This window comes from Colobus angolensis, unplaced genomic scaffold (assembly GCF_000951035.1).
Source record: "Colobus angolensis palliatus isolate OR3802 unplaced genomic scaffold, Cang.pa_1.0 Scaffold170, whole genome shotgun sequence".
NCBI classification, from domain to species: domain Eukaryota; kingdom Metazoa; phylum Chordata; class Mammalia; order Primates; family Cercopithecidae; genus Colobus; species Colobus angolensis.
Window position 1 is genome coordinate 304,146 of NW_012114822.1, and position 22,283 is coordinate 326,428.

At 40.4% G+C, this 22,283-nt stretch overlaps 1 protein-coding gene and 1 pseudogene across 1 annotated transcript in view; one reads left to right on the forward strand and one right to left on the reverse strand.

Annotated features, from left to right (window-relative positions):
* The window catches only part of RERE (arginine-glutamic acid dipeptide (RE) repeats), a 483,164-nt gene that overhangs the window by 54,481 nt on the left and 406,400 nt on the right, over positions 1-22,283 (forward strand). The window lies entirely within an intron of this gene.
* On the reverse strand, positions 8,643-10,929 carry LOC105509171 (annotated as a pseudogene).

Genomic DNA, 22,283 nt, shown 5'->3' on the forward strand with positions numbered 1-22,283 from the left:
TGTGTATACCATGATGTTTTCAAATATGTATACATTGTGGAATGGCTAAAAATAGTATAATTACTTCACTTTTTTTTTTTGTGACGAGGACACTTAAAATCTATTCTTCTTTGCAATTTTCAAGAATAGAATACATTATTATTAATTATAGTCACTATATTATACAGTTGATCTCTTGAACTTATTCCTCCTTCCTGAAATTTTGTGTCCTTTGACTCACATTTCCCCAGTCCTCCTCTCAGCCCTTGGTAACCACCATTCTACTCTTTGCTTCTACTTCAGCTTCAAAAAAAAATGTTGATGAGGCAGGAGGATCCCTTGATCCCAGGAATTCGAGACCAGCTTGGCGAGACCTCGTCACTGCAAAAAATAGAAACAAAAAGTTAGCCAGATGTGGTGGCGCACACCTGTAGTCCCATCTACTTAGGAGGCTCAGGCAGGAGGATTTCTTGTGCCCAGGAATTTGAGGTTACAGTGAGCTATGATTGTGCCACTGCACTCCAGCTTGGGCAAGAGAGTGAAACCCTGTCTCTTTTGAAAAAAAGATTGAGGGCCGGGCGTGGTGGCTCACGCTTGTATTCCCAGCACTTTGGGTGGCTGAGGCGGGTGGATCAGGAGGTCAGGAGATCAAGACCAGCCTGGCCAACATAGTGAAACACTCTACTAAACATGGTGAAACACCTCTACTAAAAAATACTAAAATTAGCCGGGCATGGTGGTGCAGGCTTGTAATCCCAGCTACTCGAGAGGCTGAGGCAGGAGAATTGCTTGAACCTGGGAGGTGGAGGTTGCAGTGAGCTGAGATCACGCCACTGCACTCCAGCCTGGGTGACAGAGCGAGATTCTTTCTTAAAAAAAAAAAAAAAAATTGAGTTTAACGTTTTAGGGTTCTACGTATAAGTGGGATAATACAGTATCTGTCTTTTTTTTTTTGAGACAGAGTCTCGCTCTGTCGCCCGGGCTGGAGTGCAGTGGCCGGATCTCAGCTCACTGCAAGCTCCACCTCCCGGGTTTACGCCATTCTCCTGCCTCAGCCTCCCCAGTAGCTGGGACTACAGGCGCCTGCCACCTTGCCCAGCTAATTTGCCTCCTGAGTAGCTGGGACTACAGGCGCTCACCACCTCGCCCAGCTAATTTTTTATATTTTTTAGTAGAGACGGGGTTTCACCGTGTTAGCCAGGATGGTCTCGATCTCCTGACCTCGTGATCCGCCCGTCTCTGCCTCCCAAAGTGCTGGGATTACAGGCTTGAGCCACCGCGCCCGGCCTCAGTATCTGTCTTTCTACGTCTTGACTTGTTTCGCTTAACATAGTGTCCTCCAAGTTCATCCATATTGTTACAAGTAACAGGATTTTCTTAGACCACATAGTATTCTATTGCATATATGTGTGTGTGTGTGTGTGTGTATATATATATATATATGACTTTATCCATTCATCTGTTAATGGACACTTAGGTTGATTCTGTGTATTGGCTGTTAGGAATACCATTTTGTGTCCTTATATGGATAGTAAATAAACATCTTTATGATGAGTGTTTTTGGTGAACAGACTTTGAATGTTTGACTTTTTGGTTGAATCAATACTTTAGAGTGAAAAAAGGCTGACTAGAATGAAAAAAGGCTGACGTTCAAATGCAAAATTTTAGTGAAGTAGTTTATATCAGCTCTCTTAACCCAACTACAGTGTTCTGTCAGCTATGGGAGGAGTTGAGAAAAACAGGAATACACAAACCAGCAACAACGGTGAGCTTATCTCGATTTTCTTCCCATTGTCTTAACATTTGTTCCTCTGATAAGATTATGGGAAATGATGTAAATTCTAGGTTTCTTTTGATGGAGCATCCCGTTTAGTATTACATTAGTGATGCAATAGAGAATTTGATTTTGATAGCCCATGTGGTTCATTCATTTAGTCGTGACTAGAGAATGAGGATTTCCAGCGCATTTCTTTTGTGTTAACTTTAGAAAAAATTGATTATTTAGTGAAAGAGAAATGGAGCAATAAGTTGCTAGGGAAAGTTCATACAGGACAGTGGTTATTAGGAATGAATTTTATTTAACAGAAATAGGAAAATGTTTACTTTGTGACATTTGCCAGCACTTTCTTTGTGTGTTTTGTGTTGAATGACAAGTAGCTTCATTATCTTCCATCGTTATTAGTGCCATCAGAAGCAGTAACTGGCTTCTTTTTTTTTTTTTTTTTTTGAGATGGAGTCTTGCTCTGCCGCCCAGGCTGGAGTGCAGTGGCTGGATCTCGGCTCACTGCAAGCTCCGCCTCCCGGGTTTACGCCATTCTCCTGCCTCAGCCTCCTGAGTAGCTGGGACTATAGGCGCCCACCACCTCACCCGGCTAGTTTTTTGTATTTTTCCAGTAGAGACGGGGTTTCACCGTGTTACCCAGGATGGTCTCGATCTCCTGACCTCGTGATCCGCCCGTCTTGGCCTCCCAAAGAGCTGGGATTACAGGCTTGAGCCACCGCACCCGGCTGTTTTTTTTTTTTTTTTGAGAAGGAGTTTTGCTCTCGTTGCCCAGGTTGGAGTGCAATGGCACAATCTTGGCTCACTGCAACTTCCACCTCATGGGTTCAAGCGATTCTCCTGCCTCAGCCTCCCAGGTAGCTGGGATTACAGGCATGCATTACCATGCCTGGCTAATTTTTTGTATTTAGTAGAGACAGGGTTTCACCATGTTGGTCAGGCTGGTGTTGAACTCCTGACGTCAGGGGATCCACCCACCTCAGCCTCCCAAAGTGCTGGATTACAGGCGTGAGCCGCCATGCCCGGCCAAGTAAGTGACTTTCTAATGAATAAATCATTTTCAAAGTTTCAAACCCACTGAAACTAACAAGATTCAGTGCCAAATTAATATAATTGCATGTTTTTCTTCTAAAGTTAAAGTGATCCTTATCTTCAAAGAAGACTTTCAAAAAGATATACTAGTACATCTAAGCAGACTAATACTTTAGAAAGAATATTACCAGTAATAAAAAGGACAGAATTATAGTTTGATGCATTAATTTTAATAACTTTTTTTATAGCTCTTGAGCCAAGATGAATAAAGTTAAACAGAAATATGGTTCTCATTTTGATTGTACTGAATTTATTATATGGCATGCTCTCCTCCCTTCTTCAGATGCAGAGTCAGGGCTTTTAGGTCCTTTTTGTTGAAAAGAGTATAGGTGATGCTGATATTATATAGCACTAGAATTAAAAATTATTTTCACTGAATATCCTTCAAAGCAATGTAATAAAAAATGCAATAATTTGAATATTGCAGTTGAGGCAGTAGTCACTTTAGTTATAAGTGGTGCTCTGACTTTTTAAAAATAACAAATTGTTAACCATGATCTAATTCTGTTTTATGAATTCGTTGCTTGTAAAAACTATACTTGTTTCTTGACCTATAGTTGTTATAAAATTGATAATTTGATTATTTTTTACTTTATTTTTAAATTTTTAAAAATCTTTAGTGGAGATGAGGTCTTGCTATGTTGCCCAGGCTGGTCTTAAACTTCTAGGCTCAAACAATCCTCCTGCATTGGCCTCTCAAAGTGCTGGGATTACAGCTATAGCCACCACACTTGACTGATAATTTGGTTCTTTAATTGACTTTTTTCCTTTATAATAGCCCTTTTGTTGTGGTAGCATGCTGTAGATTTGGGGTTTTAAAATTTCAATTTAACTAAATTTTTATTTTTTGTAGAGACGAGTCTCACTATATTGCCCAGGCTGGTCTCAAACTCCTGGGCTCAAGTGATTCTCCTGCTTTGGCCTCCCAAAGTGCTGGATTTATAGGTTATAGGTGTGGGCCACTGCACCTGGCCCAATTTGGGGTTTTGCATTTTAGAAATAGATGTTATAAACAGATTCTGACAATACAGTTTGTTTTTGCTGATGTGCTTGCCTAGAAAGTCTTATTTGCTCTTCTGTAGGTTGTCAGTTAAATCATCTGCTTTTAAAATGTTTGTATTCTTTGTCCCAATTCCATGTGCCACTTGGTGTACTATTTAGTTTTTACACTGCCTTTCACCCTCCCCAGAGGCAGATTGTCCATGAAGCTTAAACCAAAGAGACCCTCACTTGAATGGCCCCCTTGACATTTTGTATACAAATTTTGTAGTCTTTTTATTAAAGAAGGCCCCCCAACTTGTATAAACAACAGATCTACAAAACCTTCCTTTTCTAAAGTAGAGGACTGCTAAGAGGAAATGAAAAACAAAAGTAAATGTTGTGGTTTAGGTAAAAGGGATATAAATAGAATATTGAATGGGTTTGTGTGTGATGTCTGATTTAATTTATCATGATAACCATCAGTGGTATACCAGATGTTTTGACTGTATTTAGCTTCATATTAAATTAAGCATAGCCAGTGGCCTACAAAGTCCATCTGTACTGCTGCCAAAGGTAGCACTGAAGACAGCCAGCTGCCTTTCATGTCTGTTACCCCTGCTAGCTGCTGTTTCCCTCTTGCCATGATATTTAAGCTTTGGAATTGCTCATGCACAGGTGAGCCTTTGTATTGAAGTGGAATTTGTATTCTGAAAATTGTACTGAATGACGAGGCTTGCCTTTCAGTACATAGTCTATTCTTATTTGCTTACCTGTAAACCAGTGGAAATAAATCAAATACATAAGATTAGTTAGGGATTTATTGAGACTTGAATTCTAGAGAGAGGGGAATTATTGTACTATGCACAAGTGCCAGTTAAACATGTACCAATCTGAAGATTTTTCTATACCTGCTGCTAATCATGGAAAACAATTAACTTATTGATTTTTGTTATATAAATACATATTAAGAGCTGAAAATCTCAGCAGTTAGTTTTATTTATAATCAGACAGATGTTAACAAACACCAAAACCTTTATGTTTTAAATGAACGCACCTTCACTTTTACTTGACTTCTACTTCATCAGCATAATTGGAGAACCATAGATTATTTCCCCATGAGTGAGGGCAAAACATACATCTGCAGTGTTCTTAGCGTGAGGATCATTAAGATGGCAGACCTTGTAGATCAAACAATTTCCTCCCATGCACCCTCATTCTTTCCTAGAAAAGCATTTAGACAGCTCTGAAATTAGACCTGGAAAGCATGTGCTAAGGCAAGAACAAATATCTTGAAAATTTTATCATAATGTTGCTTTTTAAAGTCCTAAATGTCCTCTAAAATGCAATTCTTTTGTATTAACCTTCTTTCATATGCTGGCTTTCACCAGACTGCAGAATTGCCTGATTTGACTTTCTAATGTAACTGTAATGAATCTTCTGGGAAGCTGAAACGATTGAACACACATACTCCGCAACTCCATTGTAAAATATTCACTCAGTACTGTCGATGTTGCTGATTAAAAAAGGAGAGAAAAAAAAAAAGGAATTGGGAGTGGAAGAGAAAAATGAAGCACTCCCGAACACATATTAGGGCTTAAAACCAAACATACTCTCTCAGGGATTTCAACCTTTACGAGACATCATGATGTGCAATGATACCTTGATTAAATATATTCAGTAACTCCTTAATAAAAACATCAAGTTGGGTGAAGGTAGGGTCTGCTTTGTAAAGCCACAATTAGGGATATATGATTATCTTCAGTTTTGACACATTTATTCTGAAAAAGCATGGAAAAAAACTGGCCCATTTGCACAAACAGACAAATTGTCCTGTGCATTATGCATGAGGACCCAGTAGAGTTAAAGATTTGCCAGCTTTTGAATATGGGACCTACACACAGTGGAGCCCAAGTTTTTAATGCCGAGTCTTTCAAATGTGTGTCCCTTACCTACTTTGGGTCTTATTTCACAGCCAGAGAATCAAGAGGTATGTTTTTTCATGGTATAAGTAATTTAGCCCAGGTATTTATAATTGTAGCAGTATGTGTTTGGCTTATTTATTTGAAAGAAATTGAACACCGAATTTAATAATTAAGGATTTATTAGTTAAAACTGAGTGTTATAATGAGCCAGATGCTGCTGCATTGAAACAGCCATTTTCATTAGCATTTTTAAATAGAAGAGAATTGAATTTAAATTTGGAGTGTCTTGACTTTGATGAGTTGACATTTTAAAATCTTTTAAAATCTATCAAATAGAAGGCAAACTTCTTTTAATTTCAATGAAAGACAACACTCACACTGAAATATCAAAATAGGTAAGTGAATAAAAACCTCCCTTAAAAATCTGAATTTCTTATTTTGAATACTGTAAAATAACATTAACTTAAAATGCTTGTGAAAAGAAATGACTGCAAAAATGTGTGGAATATAAAAAATTAATTTTACCTATGACTGAAAAAGGTATGGATCACTCAAATGGAAGAGTCATTGCTGAATGAGAATGGAGAAGTGTGTTTATATTGCTTATTCCCTCCTTTTATCTCAGGGAAGCATTTTTAATAATAGCTTGGGTGGTTTGATGAAACATCCGAAGGAAACTCCCAGGAGGGGAAGATTATACTGGAGAGTGATCTCTCTATGAATCATTTACGCTAACCTCTTGCTGAAGCACAGCTTGCATTTTTAATGAAGGATGATTGCATTTCATAAACAGACCTTTAAAAATTAAAATAATATTGATCCTTCCTCATTTAGGCCTATTAAAATAACATGCTATACATTTCTTTCTAATAGCTCAGGACAGATTCTTATTACTGTTTTAAAACAACACACAATTTAATAATGTCTAATCAAAAGTTTCTTTAAATAGGACTTTGATTAAAATATTTCTGGAAAAGTTTTCTTCGTAATGTAATATCTACGAAAACAAAATTTTAAAATTATGAAATGGTTTAAAGTTTGGCACTTCAAATTATTTCCAACGCAAACTATGTCTGGTAAGTTTTCTTTAATTTCTTTTGATCATAACAGTTTCTTACAAAGGCAATAGCTTCATTTCTTGAAACATCTACTATATAGGAAAAAGAGACTCACAAGGTTTTAAGAAACCTTGCTTTTTACAAACTACAGCCTTATGCTGAGTACAAGTTACGTTATCTCTCACTTTGTCAGTGTTTTTACTTTTAAAATATGTCCCTCAATGAGATAAAGATTAAGATGAAACTTGAACTTTTCTGAATTAATACTTTACTGTTGTTTATCATTTTCAGAGGCTCTTCTCTGAACCCGAATTTCTCTTGTAAGGATTATAGGAATAATGTAGTTTAATGCCTTCCATATCTCTTATAACTACTAGATGATACTGGGAGTATTTTTTTCTTTTTTTAAATGAAAATGTTCCTAAGCTATGCTTTAGTACAAGAATATGAAACTGCAAAGGAAGTGTTTCTTTTATGACGAAGGATTAGAAATAAAAAGCAAAGTCAAAATTCATCATCATATGACCGCCTTCTGGGTGATAGTGAATTTTTTTTTTTCCCCCATTTGAAGAATAGCAGTAAGTAGTGTATAAGAACACAGACACGCAAGGCAAGTAAGTCCTGTCCCTACCACTTCACTGGCAGGTTACTTAGCCTCTGTATCTTTTTGCTGTCTGTAAAGTGGGGATAATAGTGGCCCTTGAATGAATGGCTGTTGTGAAGATTAAATGGGTTATTTCTAGATTAGTGTCTGCCATATACATTAAAAGCTGTGTTAAGGTTTAACTGTTATTATATTGAATTGATCTTTATATTTTGCAATCTTAAAACAGTTATTTGGGAACACTTCCCATACTACAGTCAAGTGCTGAAAATTCTGTTACGACTTCTTAGAATCAAATATTTTTCCATATTTACTTTTTTTTTTGAGGCGGAGTCTCGCTCTTACTTTTTCTTTTTTTTTTTTTTTGAGACAGAGCCTCGCTCTGTCGCCCAGGCTGGAGTGCAGTGGCCAGATCTCAGCTCACTGCAAGCTCCGCCTCCTGGGTTTACGCCATTCTCCTGCCTCAGCCTCCCGAGTAGCTGGGACTACAGGCGCCCGCCACCTCGCCCGGCTAGTTTTTGTATTTTTAGTAGAGACGGGGTTTCACCGTGTTAGCCAGGATGGTCTCGATCTCCTGACCTCGTGATCCGCCCGTCTCCGCCTCCCAAAGTGCTGGGATTACAGGCTTGAGCCACCGCGCCCGGCCATATTTACTTTATTGTTGTTGTTTCTTTAGTGCCTTGCATATGTAACTAGATGATAATTTTTTTTTTTTTTAAGTGAAAGGGATTCTGAACTAAAGATTTGGTATAAGAAAGAAGATAAAACTGCAAAGAAAGGGCATCTCTGAGGAAGTCTGTGTGGAGTTAACACTGGGTTTCTGTTTAGCTTCCTAGTTGCTGTAGGAATAAGCACAGTATTTTGGACTTTTCAGAATAATAAGCCATGCATATTCTGCATGTTCTTTCACCTGTCAGTGCAGAGAGGATCATCGAGCAAAACTAACCGGTAGCATAAGTTTGACTTTGGTATAGTTTAGGAACTCTGGAAGAAATGGAATTTGCTCCCTTCTACCCTCCTCTTAAATTCTTCCATCAGAGAGGTTTTCCCATAGATGCCAGGTACTAAAAACATGTTTTCTATAAGAATATTGCCTTTGTTACCATAGATTGCATCTAAGTCTCTCATTTGTTCCTTACTATACCCTATGAGTCTAATATCTCCAAATAAATAGCAAAGTACTTGGCATAATCCTTGGCATGTCCGAAGTGTTTTTTCCTGTAGCGGGGATGGCAGAGGTACGGTTGGTGGATGTTTGTAAATGGGGGCTGCTTAAATGAGTATATTTCAGAGTTACTGAGAGAGTGTCATGATGGGCAACAGAACACTACCTATTTTGGAAAGTGTGCTCAGATGTTTCAAGCACTTTGGAGCAGTTTGTATTGTAGATAGTCAAGGTTTTCTTCATTCCGCCTCGTGGAGAAGATAATTTGAAGGGCCACAGGAAGTTATTGGCTTCTTTTAAGCATTTGCCAATAGTATAGATCTCATGAATCAGATCCTCCATGCAGATGATGCCATATTTACCAAGAGATAGAGCAATCAAAGCATTATCTGTTAAAGCAATTTGCTTATTGATTTTGCCATAATCACGCTTGTAGATTATTAGTTCCTTTACTGACTTCAGATTTGGGTTCCCACATGTAATACACGATTCTACAATCCTCAGCGTATTAACTGAAGCCTTGTTGAGCTTCACAAATGTTCCATTGAAGATTTGACAAAGGCAAAGAAGCTGCAACACCTTTTGGACCTCTGGGCTCACACCATTGATACCTCTGATCCTGATGGCAAAGGCCAATTTGGGTTCTGCAGGTACATAGAAGTTGCCAGCTTTTCTTGCCATCCTTGCCGTTCAAATTTCAGTTCTGTACATCTGCCTATATTCCTTGTGATAGTGCTTTGCTTTTTCATAGATAAGGTTCCTCCTTGCCTTTCAAAGCATGTTTTGGGCAAACTTCTTTCTTAGGTGCTTGACCTTCAGCTCTGAAATTCCTTTGCTTTTTCTTAAGGGTTTCTGGCACAGCAGGAAGTACCTTCTTCTCTTCTATACCCTCCGTGTTTCCAGCCAGAAAAAGAGGCTCTGGTTTTTAAAAGACTACTGGGTTTGTGACACTCACAGATGTTGAATGAGGCAGAATGGTTTCTACATGTAGCACTTTACCACCCAGGTCTTAGCCCTCATCTTCTGTTACCTTGACTATTGCAGCATTCATTTATTCAACACATTGACTACTGACTGTGTGCCAGGCGTGGTTCTAGAAGTAACAGCCTCCTAATTCCTCTTCAGTCTTCCACTTTCATCACTCTATAATCCGTTCTTTTTTTTTTTTTTTTTTTTTTTGAGACAGAGTCTTGCTGTGTCATCCAGGCTGGAGTACAGTGGCATAATCTTGGCCCACTGTAACCTCGGCCTCTTGGGTTCAAGCTATTCTCCTGCTGGTATTATAGGTGCCCACCACCATGCCTGGTTAATTTTTGTAATTTTAGTAGAGATGAGGTTTCGCTGTGTTGGCCGGCTTGGTCTCGAACTCCTGGTCTCAAGTTACCCACCCGCCTCGGCCTCCCAAAGTGCTGAGATTACTGGTGTGAGCCACTGTGCCTGACCTGTAGTTCATTCTTCACACAGAGTTGGAGGAGTGGGATTGCTTTTTCAGAAACGTAGATCACCTCATTCTCTTACTTAAAACCCTTCAGATTCTCATTCTGTTTAGAATAAAATACAGATTTTTTCTTCCTATGGCTGTGTGCCAGCATAGCTGACACTTCGGAGTCTCTGATATAAGTGTGACCACTCTCCACTTGCTCCCTTAGCGTCAGTCACAGTGGCCTCCTGTCCTTTCTGTTGTTTTAGGAACTAACAAGCTAACTCTCACTGAGGTGTATTGCATTCATCATAATTGCCTCAGTGCTGGTCCATCAGGTTTTTTCTTTGTTTGCTTCATTTTATAATTTAGATCTCATTTCAATATTATCCCTTAGGGAGGCTCTCCTTGGCTTCCGGTCTAAAGTACCACATTACTCTACAACACCTTATCCTTTTTTTTTTTCCAGAGTAAAATTGTGTTATTTTCCTTTTAACTTATGTATTATTTGATGCCTTTCTTGTGAAATTATCTACAATTAAATTCCTAGTGGCAGGAATAATTCTCAGAATATAATAAACTCCCAAGAAATATTTTAAATATGAAGCTCACAGTGATCTCCTTCATATATCTCTATTGGAGTCTACCATTACAGTGAAGTTGTTAGTATGAGGTGGTTAGGAGCGCTGGCACTGCTTACTAGATTGGGTGACCTTGGACATGTTACTTAACTCCTCCAGCTCTTCAATTCCTTATCCAAAAATTGTGATAATAATAATAATTATACCCACTTCATGGAGTGGTTTTGATTATTAAAGGAACAGATAATTAAGTACTTGTAAAGCAAGTAAAACAGTACCTGACTCACAGGTTACAGAGATCTTGATAAATGTTAGCCATTATTATTACCATCATCGCTGTCCCCCATGCCTATGAAGTGCCAGAATAGAGACCTACTTACTTAATTAGATCCTCTTTTTAAAATATGTATCTTCTGATACCTCATTATGAAACAAGACCTATTTGGGCCTTTTAGGAATGGCAGTTTTAATTGGATAAGAAAAGAAAGGAGTAATATAGGAAGGTGGGACTAAGTCTGATGAGGTCCTTGAAATGCTTAAAGTCTACACCTTTGGGGTTGGGAAGAAAGACAAAAGGAGAAATTGAGCAATCACCAGGTTTTTCATACTTCCCAATGTTAATGAGAATGTTGAAGTTGGGATGCTACCAAAAATTGCTTGGTAAGTTGCTCGTCCTGGAATTAATGCGTGCATACTGATGAAGAAAGCTCTTGACACTTTTGGCTCTGTTTCCATAATCTGTAGGGTTCCTAACCATATACTTGGGTTGGAGCACAAAGCTTGTGTTTGGAACTGAAGAGAGTATCTGATGATAGCATGGAGAATGGATGGAAGGGGAGGGCTGTACAAGATACAGCAACATAACCTGCAGGACTATTGTGGTAACTGAGTTTAGAGATGTGGAAGCTCTGAACTAAGATAGTGATGGTATGAGAGTGAATGAGAGAGGGTATCTGGCGTGGGGCTGAGAGAAGAGTCTAAGATAATTCCCAGGTTTCTGACTTAAGTGACTGTGGATGAGTTAGAATCCCACATTTGAGTCTCAGCTCCACTATTTACCAGCATAATAACTTTTGGCAAGTTACTTCATTTTTCTAAGCTTAGTTTCATTACCTGTAAAATGGTAGAGGTAAATAAGGGTGTTTCTCTCTCAGAATTGTCTTGAACTTTAGATGAAATTATGTGTCGTTGTATATAATTACTTAAGTAATATAGAATCTAGTTATGGCCGGGAGTGGTGGCTCACGCTTGTAATCCCAGCAGTTGGGGAGGTTGAGGTGGGCGGATCACTTGAGGTCAGGAGTTTGAGACCAGCCCAGCCAACATGGTGAAACCCCATCTCTCCTAAAATAAATACAAAAATTAACTGGGTGTGGTGGCATACACCTGTAATTCTAGCTACTCGGGAGGCTGAGGCAGGAGAATTGCTTGAACCCGGGAGGCAGAGTTCTCGGCAGTGAGCCGACATTGTGCCATTGCACTCCAGCCTGGGTGACAGAGCGAAGCTCTGTCTCAGATATACCTCCTCTCTTATTATCTTTAGTAACAACTAGGACAGGAAATAACATTAATGAGATAATCAGATTAGAGAGTAAGGGAGGATTAGGTTTTGGGGGTAAAATGTATATGGGATATTTAGAGAATTCCAGTTCACTGTTTGCATATGGGGTTAAGTTTAAGAAGATAGTTCTGTAACTAGATAAGGTAATAATTAGAGTGTCTTAAATATAGTAGATACTCAATAAATCAAGTATGAATATCATGTGTTGATTTATCTGTCTTTCCAAAGTTGCAGTTGGTAGCAAAAAAAAATCAGGATGTTTAAAAAAAATCGGACAAAACCTTCTTTGAGCCTTCATCACTTCTGGCCTGGTTACCCTAGCAGGTTCTTTTTTTCTTTTCTTTCTTTTTTTTTTTTTGGGAGAAAGTCTCGCTCTGTCGCCCAGGCTGGAGTGCAGTGGCGTCATCTCGGCTCACTGCAAGCTCTGCCTCCTGGGTTCACACCATTCTCCTGCCTCAGCCTACTGAGTAGCTGGGACTACAGGCGCCTGCCACCATGCCCGGCTAATTTTTTGTATTTTTAGTAGAGACAGGGTTTCACCAAGTGTTAGCCAGGGTGGTCTCTATCTCCTGACCTCATGGTCCGCCTGCCTGTGCCTCCCAAAGTGCTGGGATTACAGGCGTGAGCCACTGCGCCCGCTACCTAGCAGGTTCTTAACGGGTCTTGTTCTCCCTGCCCACCTCCCACTTCCACACCCACCCCCATGCCAGTTGTTTTCACAACACAGCAAGCCTAAAGATCCTTTTAAAAGTTAAGTCAGGGCTGGGCGCGGTGGCTCATGCCTGTAATCCCAGCACTTTGGGAGGCTGAGGCAGGCGGAGGTGGATCACGAGGTCAGGAGATTGACACCATCCTGGCTAACACCGTGAAACCTCGTCTCTACTACAAATACCAAAAATTAGCTGGGTGTGGTGGTGGGCGCCTGTAGTCCCAGCTACTTGGGAGGCTGAGGCAGGAGAATCACATGAACCCAGGAGGCAGAGCTTGCAGTGAGCCGAGATTGTGCCACTGCACTCCAGCCTGGGTGACAGAGCGAGACTCCATCTCAGTAAAACAAAAAAGAAAGTTAAGTCAGATCCTGTCCCTCTTCTGCTTGGGACTTTGCAATGGCTTGACCTTTCACAATGCATCTTGGGGGTGTCTGTCTCTCTGTCTCTGTCTGTCTCTCTCCTGCTCCCTCTGTCTCTCTTTCGCTTACCCTCATTTCCCTTCTCTCTCCCCTCCCTCCCCTGTCTGCCCTCCTTCTCTCTCCCACCCTCCCCACCACCCCTCCCTGTCTGCTCTCCTTCTCTCTCACTGCCCCCCCCCCACCCCAATACACACCCCCACACTTGCTTGCTCCAGCCACACAGGCCTTCTTGCTGTTTCTCTTATCTGCCAGGTGTCCTCTTGTAGCTGTTAATTCGGCCCTGAGTACAATTAATTATAATGTAAGTCAGACCACAATCACGACTTGTATGTCAGTATAGTCTCTGACTTATGATGCTTTGACTTAGAATTTTTTAACTTTATGATGGTGCAAAAATGATACACAGTCAATAGAAACCATACTTTGAGTACCATATAACCATTTTGTTTTTTACTTTCCGTATTCAATAAGTTACATGAGATACTCAGGTTTGTTATAAAATAGGCTTTGTATTAGATGATTTTGCCCAATTGTAGATTAATGTAAGTGTTGCGAGCAAATATAATGCAGGGTAGGCTAAGCTGTGATGTTTGGTAAAGTAAGTGTATTAAATTATTAAATGCATTTTCAACTTAGAGTATTTTCAGCTTTTTCAGTGGGTTTATCAGACTTTCCTCATGTTATAGCAAAGATGGCTGTCTGTAGCTCTAGGCCTCATCCCTGTTGCTAGTGGATCCAGCAAAAAGAGATCCTTTTTTTTTTTTTTTTCTTCTTCTTCTGATGGTTCTAGCAGAAGTTATGGGGAGGGTTCTCAGTGGTTCTTCCTGAGACACGGGCCCATTTTTGAACAAGTCATGGTGGCCAGGAGGATTTAGTATGGTGAGCAACCCTGGATCCACGCAAACTACATGTTATTAGGTCCCCATATGAAGTAGTAGTTTCCTAGAATAAAGTGGGGGAGGAGGGTGCTTTGTTAAACAGACAAAAGCTATCATCAGACTATGCTTTCCATTAACATAGATACAATCTCTTTGAACAGAGATATAAAGAGAGTACTTTGGCAATAACCTGAAGGCAACAAATAATTCTGATTGTAAGGATCAAAGAAATTTTCACAGAGGTTACATTTAAACTGGACCTTTCAAAAGTAGGAGGAATTTTATTTGGTTTTGTTTTGAGATAGGCCCTTACTCAGTAGCCCAGGCTGCAATGCAGTGGCAGGATCATGGCTCACTGCAGGCTCAACTTCCTGAGTTCAGGCAATCCTGCTTCAGCCTCTTGAGTACCTGGGACCACAGGCACGTGCTACCATGCTTGGCTAATTTTTAATTTTTATTTTTTGTAAAGATGAGCTCTCTCTGTGTTGCCTAGGCTGGTCTTGAATTCCTGGGCTCAAGCGATTCTCCTGCCCCAGCCTCCCAAAGTGCTAGTATTACAGGTGTGAGCCACTGTTCATGGCCAGTAAGAAAGATTTTTTTTTTTTTTTTTGAGGCGGAGTCTCACTCTGTCGCCCGGGCTGGAGTGCAGTGGCCGGATCTCGGCTCACTGTAAGCTCCGCCTCCCGGGTTTACGGCATTCTCCTGCCTCAGCCTCCCGAGTAGCTGGGACTACAGGCGCCCGCCACCTCGGCCGGCTGGTTTTTGTATTTTTAGTAGAGACGGGGTTTCGCCGTGTTAGCCAGGATGGTCTCGATCTCCTGACCTCGTGATCCGCCCGTCTCGGCCTCCCAAAGTGCTGAGATTACAGGCTTGAGCCACCGCGCCCGGCCAGAAAGATGTTTTAAAACAGAAAAGAAAGGGAATATATGTTAGGGGGTGGAAAAGTATGTATGCCAAGACATGGAGGGTTGGAGCATGGAGGAGAAGGGGCTGAGGCCAGAGGTCCAATCCATATATTAGAGTATTAAGGAGTTTAGACTTCATTCAGTGAACGATGGAATCCTGTAGAAGTTTTAAGCAGGAATATAATCTCATCACACCTCCTTTTGCAGTAGGTTAGCCAGGCGATCATGACAGCTGAACCTAGGCCAAGGGTAGTCTGGAATGGAATGGGACAGATTGGAAACCATTTGGGAGATAGAAATGAAATTATAATAGCTGGACATGCCAAGTGTCAGTGGTTGGCAGAAACATAACCATGTGTATTAGTCTGTGTTTGCACTGCTGTAAAGAAATACCTGAGCCTGTTTAATTTATAAAGGAAAGAGGTTTAATTGACTCACAATTCTATGTAGCTGGAGAGGCCTCAGGAAACTTACAGTCATGGCAAAAGGCAAAGCAGGCACCTTCCCAAGGCAGCAGGAGGGAGTGAGGAGCGAAGTGGGAAGAGCCGCTTATAAATCCCTCAGATCTCCTGAGCGCTCAACATCTCGATAACATCATGGGGGAAATGGCCCCATGGTCCAATCACCGCCTGCCAGGTCTCTCCCTAGACACATGGGGATTATGGGGATTACAGTTCAAAATGAGACTTGGGTGGGGACACAGCCAAACCATATCACCATGGAAGTCACTAGAATGCCCTAGGGTGAAGTGGTGGAGGAGTGGTTTATAACTGAGAGTTTCTATTCATGGACCCGCTTGACTGGAGGTGGGATAAACTGCATCTACAGCGCCATGCATGTCATGGGAAAATCAAATTGTCCTAGTACGTGATTTCTGTTTTCTTGGGTCTAGGTGATTTTGAAGTTTTCCATTTTAGACTATGGACATTTGTCTCCATTATCCTGTACATACTATTTATTTCATCTCAGTTGATTTAAGAAGTCTTTCTGTATGGGGAACGTATATTTTATTTCTTTTGTCTCTTACCACAAAATGCAGTGTGGAACTTTGTACGTTTTAGCTTACTGACTTTTGTTAACTGATCAACACCTCTATTTCTGTTTTCTTATTTTATCACTAAAATTTGAAGGTGATCTCTTTTAGATGGTATTATGAGCTATTTAGATCAGTTCTGTCTTTCCTGTTGTTTTAATGGCCAGATGGCACACTGGATGGTATACTTTTTCTATCAGAATTACCTGATTGAGAGTGTACCCATCAGTTATTTTGCTGTGTATGTTTTAGATAGTAGACATGTTTAAGAATGCAGCTAATACAGTGTTTGTGAAGAGTTGTAGTATTAGAGGATGTGTATGTGGAGAAACAAAGGTGAAACGGAATTCTCCCTGCGGTTAATGTGGCCTTCATAATGTTTGAGTGGTGTGGTGTAAAATCGTTGCTACCCACATATGAAACTTAAGCAGTTTACATTTTCTACATCAGGGTTTTTCCATTGCTTTAGCAGGACATAGAATTCCTTGCTTTTTGTTAAAATGTATGTGAGCACCCAGGGGCAGCCTTAATGATTTTTGGGTGTAGTTGGAATAACAATTTCATTTTGAAAAGTCCTTTGGGCTTTAAGGTAAATGAAAGGACATACATCTCTTAAATGTATGTCCACTCCCACTTGGAGAGCTTTTCATTTCACAGCGTCAGTATTAAGATTAATTTCCGGGACTGTCTATATTCTTTCATTCAATCACTATTTATTGAGCACTTACTGTGCTTCAGCACACAGTTCTAAGTGCTGAGGAAGCAACAGTAGGTGAAACAAACCCAAATATTCCTTAATTCATGGAGAAAATATTCTACAGTAATATACAAATAAGTAAAGATTTGATGGTGAAAAGTGCTGTGGAGAAAAACCAAGCAGGCACGGGGGAAATGGCAAGCTGAGATTTGGCTGAGGGAGTAAGTGGTCACGGTGGGCTTAAACAATGATTGGGGAAATGTGACATTTTAGCAGGTAGGTGAGGGACTGAGCCCTGTAGAAGTAAAGGAAAAGATCAGTCTTGGTAGAGAGAATATCCCCAAGGCCCTTGTTAAGTTTCATTTTATTGACAAGATTCTCTTGATTAGACTATGCATGTCTATACATGTTATAGAAGATGAAATATATATCAGTTGGAATAAAAATAGTTTAAATATGGCCAAGAGTGGCCGGGTGCAGTGGTTCACGCCTGTAATCCCAGCATTTTGGGAGGCCAAAGATTCCTTGAGGCCAGGAGTTTGGGACCAGCCTGGCAAACATGGCGAAATCCTGTCTCTACTTTTAAAAAAAAAAAAAAATTACAAAAATTAGCCTGGTGTGGTGGCGTATGCCTGTAGTCCCTGCTACTTGGGAGGCTGAGGTGGGAGGATTGCTTGAGCCTGGCAGGTGGTGGTTTCAGTAAGCCCAAATTGTGCCACTGCACTCCAGCCTGGATGACAGAGTGAGACCTTGTCTCAAAAAAAATAGGACTGCAGGCACGCACCACTGCATCTGGCTAATTTTTAAAATTTTTTGTAGAGATGGGGTCTTGCCTTGTTGCCCAGGTTGTTCTCAAACTCCTGGCCTCAAGCAGTCCTCCCACATTAGCCTCCCAAAGTGCTGGGATTATAGGTGTGAGCCACTGTGCCCAGCTTGAATAAACAGCATACTTACCATGTCTTTTTTAAACAAGTGTGTAATAAACTCACACACTTTTAAGTAAGATCATACAGTTGTCCAAAATGTATCTCGAGGATTAGACAATTATTGAGTTGCTGAAATAATGTCTGTCTGTATCCTAAGTTTGTTTCCCCCTTTAGACTGTGAGAATGATATAAATAAACAATAACAACAAAAGAGCTTAAATCTTCAAGATTATACCTTTTTTTTTTTTTTTTTTTTTTTGAGACGGAGTCTCACTCTGTCACCCAGGCTGGACTGTAGGGGCATGATCACAGCTCACCGCAGCCTCAACCTCCCAGGTTCAGGTGATCCTCCCACCTCAGCCCTTCGAGTAGCTGGGACTACAGGGATACCCCATCACACCTGGCTAATTTTTAACCATCATGTCTGGCTAATTTTAGCCATCATGCCTGGCTAATTTTTGTATGTTTTTTAGAGACAGGGTTTTGCCATGTTGCCCAGGCTGGTCTTGAACTCCTGGACTCAAGTGATTTACCTGCCTTGGCCTCCCAAAGTGCTGGGATTGCAGGTGTGAGCCAGCGGCTCTGGTGGTTGTACTTTGTATATTTTAGTGCTTTGGCTTGTGTGAGTTCTACAAGTCCTCAATATATTTCCCCTGGCCATTGAGTGGATGAGATTGCTACTCACTGTTATGGATTTGGCTAAATTTCCTCCCAGAGTGGCAGAGTAACTTTATATACCAATTCAACTCTACAGTCTGCTCCATATATCCCTGAGTAAATTCCTGGAGTTAGCCAGAGAGATACTCCCTTTGGGAGTGTCAGAGAGGACCTAGTTTTTATTTCATATGGGTCAGAGTGCTTTAGAAGACTGTTTACATTGCATAATGATTCTAGAACTGTGATTGGGTAAACAAGTTACTGAAAACAAATAGGATGTATTGATTTTCTACTGTAGAAGCATGGTGTGCTATGGAATGTCATGTTGTAATATTTGAGTTTCATTATTGGGTGTAAATAAACAGAATCCTTTGATATATACGTACTACACTGGGATGGCATGGTTCACCTTGAAAACTAACAGTCTTTTTCCTCATCTGCATACAGTATACTGAAATCATATAAATTTGTAATTGCCAGCTGGTTGAATTAGTTCTTTTTCTTTTGAGGAATAGACTTTATATTTTACTTTATTTTAATTGTTAGGCATGAGACAAAGGCATTGTCTCCTTATCCTTAGAGTTATATATGTGTAGTAATTTTATTGCATGTATGCTGATCAACATATCAGATATAATGTCAAAGCCAAAATTTCCTCCTTTTATGTTGTTATTCGCTTCATAAAATGTTTCCCCTTGTATTAGTCTGTTCTCGCTGCTATAAAGAACTAAGACTGGGTAATTTATAAAGGAAATAGGTTTAATTGACTCATAGTTCCACACTGCTTGGGAGGCCCCAGGAAACTTACAATCATGGCGGAAGGTGAAGGGAAAGCAAGGCATCTTCTTCACAGGGTGGCAGGACAGAGTGAGTGCTGAGCGAAGTGGGGAAAAGCCCCTTATAAAACCATCAGATCTTATGAGAACTCACTCACCTTCACAAGAACAGCATGGAAGAAACTGGCTCCACGATTCAGTTACCTCCACCTGGTCTCTCTCTTGACATGTGGGGATAATGAGGATTATGGGGTTTATAATTCAAGGTGAGATTTGGGTGGGGACACAACGCCTAACCATGTCACCCCCCTTCATTCAACATCCATTAACTGAGCTGATATTGAGTGTCTGCTTTGTTCTAGACATCTTGCTAACTCTGGGATTCAGTGATTAAGAAATTTTTCTTGCCTTCATAGAGGTAAAAGTATGAATGATGAGGGTTAGTTAATCAGGAATTATGGTCATGTGCTGTGTAAAGAAATTTTGGGCAGTGGTGGACCACACCACATATGTGACATTGGTTCCATAAGATTATAATGGAGGTGAAAATTTCCTATTGCTTAGTGACGTTGTATGTGGTATAAGGTTGTAGCCCAGTATATTACTCGTGTGTGTGTGTGGTGATGCTGGTGTAAGCAGACCTAATATGCTGCCGGTTATATAAAAGTATACCACATTCAATCATGGACAGTAAATAATACTTGATAGTGATTATAAATGATTGTTTTACTGGTTTATGTATTTACTATAGTGTACTTTTTATCATTATTTTAGAGTGTACGTCCCCTACTTACATATAAAATAATTAACTGTAAAATAGCCTCCAGCTATTCTGGAAGAGGAGGCATTGTTATTGCAGGAGATGACAGCTCCATGTGTGTCACTGCCCCTGGAGACCTTCCATTGGTCCAAGATGTGGAGGTGCAAGAGCAATATTGATGATCCTGACCCTATGTATGCCTAGACTAATGTGTGTGTTTGTGTTAGTTTTCTTTCTTTTTTTTTTTTTTTTGAGACGGAGTCTCGCTCTGTCGCCCAGGCTGGAGTGCAGTGGCGCGATCTTGGCTCACTGCAAGCTCCGCCTCCCGGGTTTACGCCATTCTCCTGCCTCAGCCTCCCGAGTAGCTGGGACTACAGGCGCCCGCCATCTCGCCCAGCTAGTTTTTTGTATTTTTTAGTAGAGACGGGGTGTCACCATGTAGATCAGGATGGTCTCGATCTCCTGACCTCGTGATCCGCCCGTCTCGGTCTCCCAAAGTGCTGGGATTACAGGCTTGAGCCACCGCGCCCGGCCTGTGTTAGTTTTCAACAGAAACATTAAAAAAGTGAAAAAATTTAAAAATAGAATAAAACTTATAGAATAAGATTATAAAAATAAAATATCTTTGTAGAACTGCATAGTGTATTCATGTTGTGTTTTAAGCTGAGTTATTAGGAGTCAAAAAGTTTTAAAAATGGTTTATAAAGTAAAAAACTTACAGTAAACTAAGGTTGATTTATTATTGAAGAAAGAATAATATTTAAAAGATGAATTTAGTGTAACCTAAGCACAGTGTTTATAAAGTTCACAGTGGTGTACAGTAATGTCCTTGGCCTTCACATTTACTCAACACTGACTCACTGACTCACCCAGAGCAACTTCCAGTGAGCTCCATTCATGGTAAGTGCCCTAGACAGATATACCATTGTATTACAGTTGTTTACAGTATTCAGTACTGCAACATGCTGTACATGTTTGTAGTCTAGGAGCAGTAGGCCATAGGTATCATCTAGGCTTGTGTAACTACACTCTATCATATTCACACAAGGATGAACATATATCCATTGTTAAGCAACATATGATTGTACAATAATGTGTGGTAAGTGTCCTCAGTGGGGAAAAAGAGGGTTCTATTGGGTGTACTTAGCAGGGGCAACTGACTTGGAGCAAGAGAGTTGAGAGCCGAAGAATGATGAAGGATCAGCTAACTGAAAAGTGGATATGGTAATAGGGGAAAGAAGGAAGGCTGTTGTGGGCAGAGGAAACCCATGTGCAGTGGCCCAGAGGCAAAACAAAACAACAAAAAGCAAGCAAGTAAAACTGGATGGCGGCATTAACACTATTATTAACAATAATATATTATTATGTAATGTAATATAATTAAACAATAATGTATCACTATTACTAACATTAATCATAATGGAGTAAAGTGGATGGAGTGAAGTGGATGGATTCAAGAACTACTTAGAAAGAAGGTAGAGCCTGTAGGACTTGATGATTGGAGGAAGAATTAAGGATGCCTCTAGGTTTTGGGTTTGGACAACTGATAGATGATGGTGCTTGTGTCAGTTATTGATTTATTGCTTCTCACCTCGAAGTTTGTCCTTCATTGCTTGCTCTGTGAAAATGAATCTGGGCCTTTTGCTTTTCCTCTGCCAGCTGGCATGATGTTAAGTTTTGTCAGTAGAGAGTGCTGGAGAGACACTGAGGAGGAAAGAGTTTTACTTGCTGGTTCCAAGAGAGGCTGGTGTGGCACATGGGGTTTTTTCAGTGCTCAGGCATTTGCAGTTTAGTGGCCAGTAGCTCTCCTCCTGCCCAGGTAGCGGAGTGCCTCCACTGAGACACTTCCCCGCAAACAACTTTCCTTAGCATTCTAGAGGACTGATTTCTGGCAAATTTCACAGAGTAGATCTCCTGAAGTTCTGTCAGGTATGAGCCCCCTCCAGCAAGGTCTGGATCTCAGCCCTAGTATTGGGAGAACTCTTTCTTGGGTGCTCTGTCTCAGCCTTAAGGGTGGTGGCAATTATATGCTGTGTTACATAATATTATATTTGCTACTATATTTTATGTCAGCTATTGCTATGTTCCTTCAAGGTCTTTTTCTTATTTGCCAAGTTCTCATTAATCTCTTGTTATAGTTAATGATTTTTAATCTTCCCTTGTTCAAATTACTATGTAGTTTCTGTCTCCCTGATTGGATTTAGACTGTGACTGGATATAGAGTGTTCTGTTAGAATCATGAAGAGAGAGCATATTTGGGGAGAGAGATGGACAAAATTTGGGTCATGACCAACTTTAAGTACAGAACACTCACAAGGAGATACCCAAGTGCCTGTCATATATGGGCCTGGAATGAGCTCTGAAGACCTGGATTGGAGA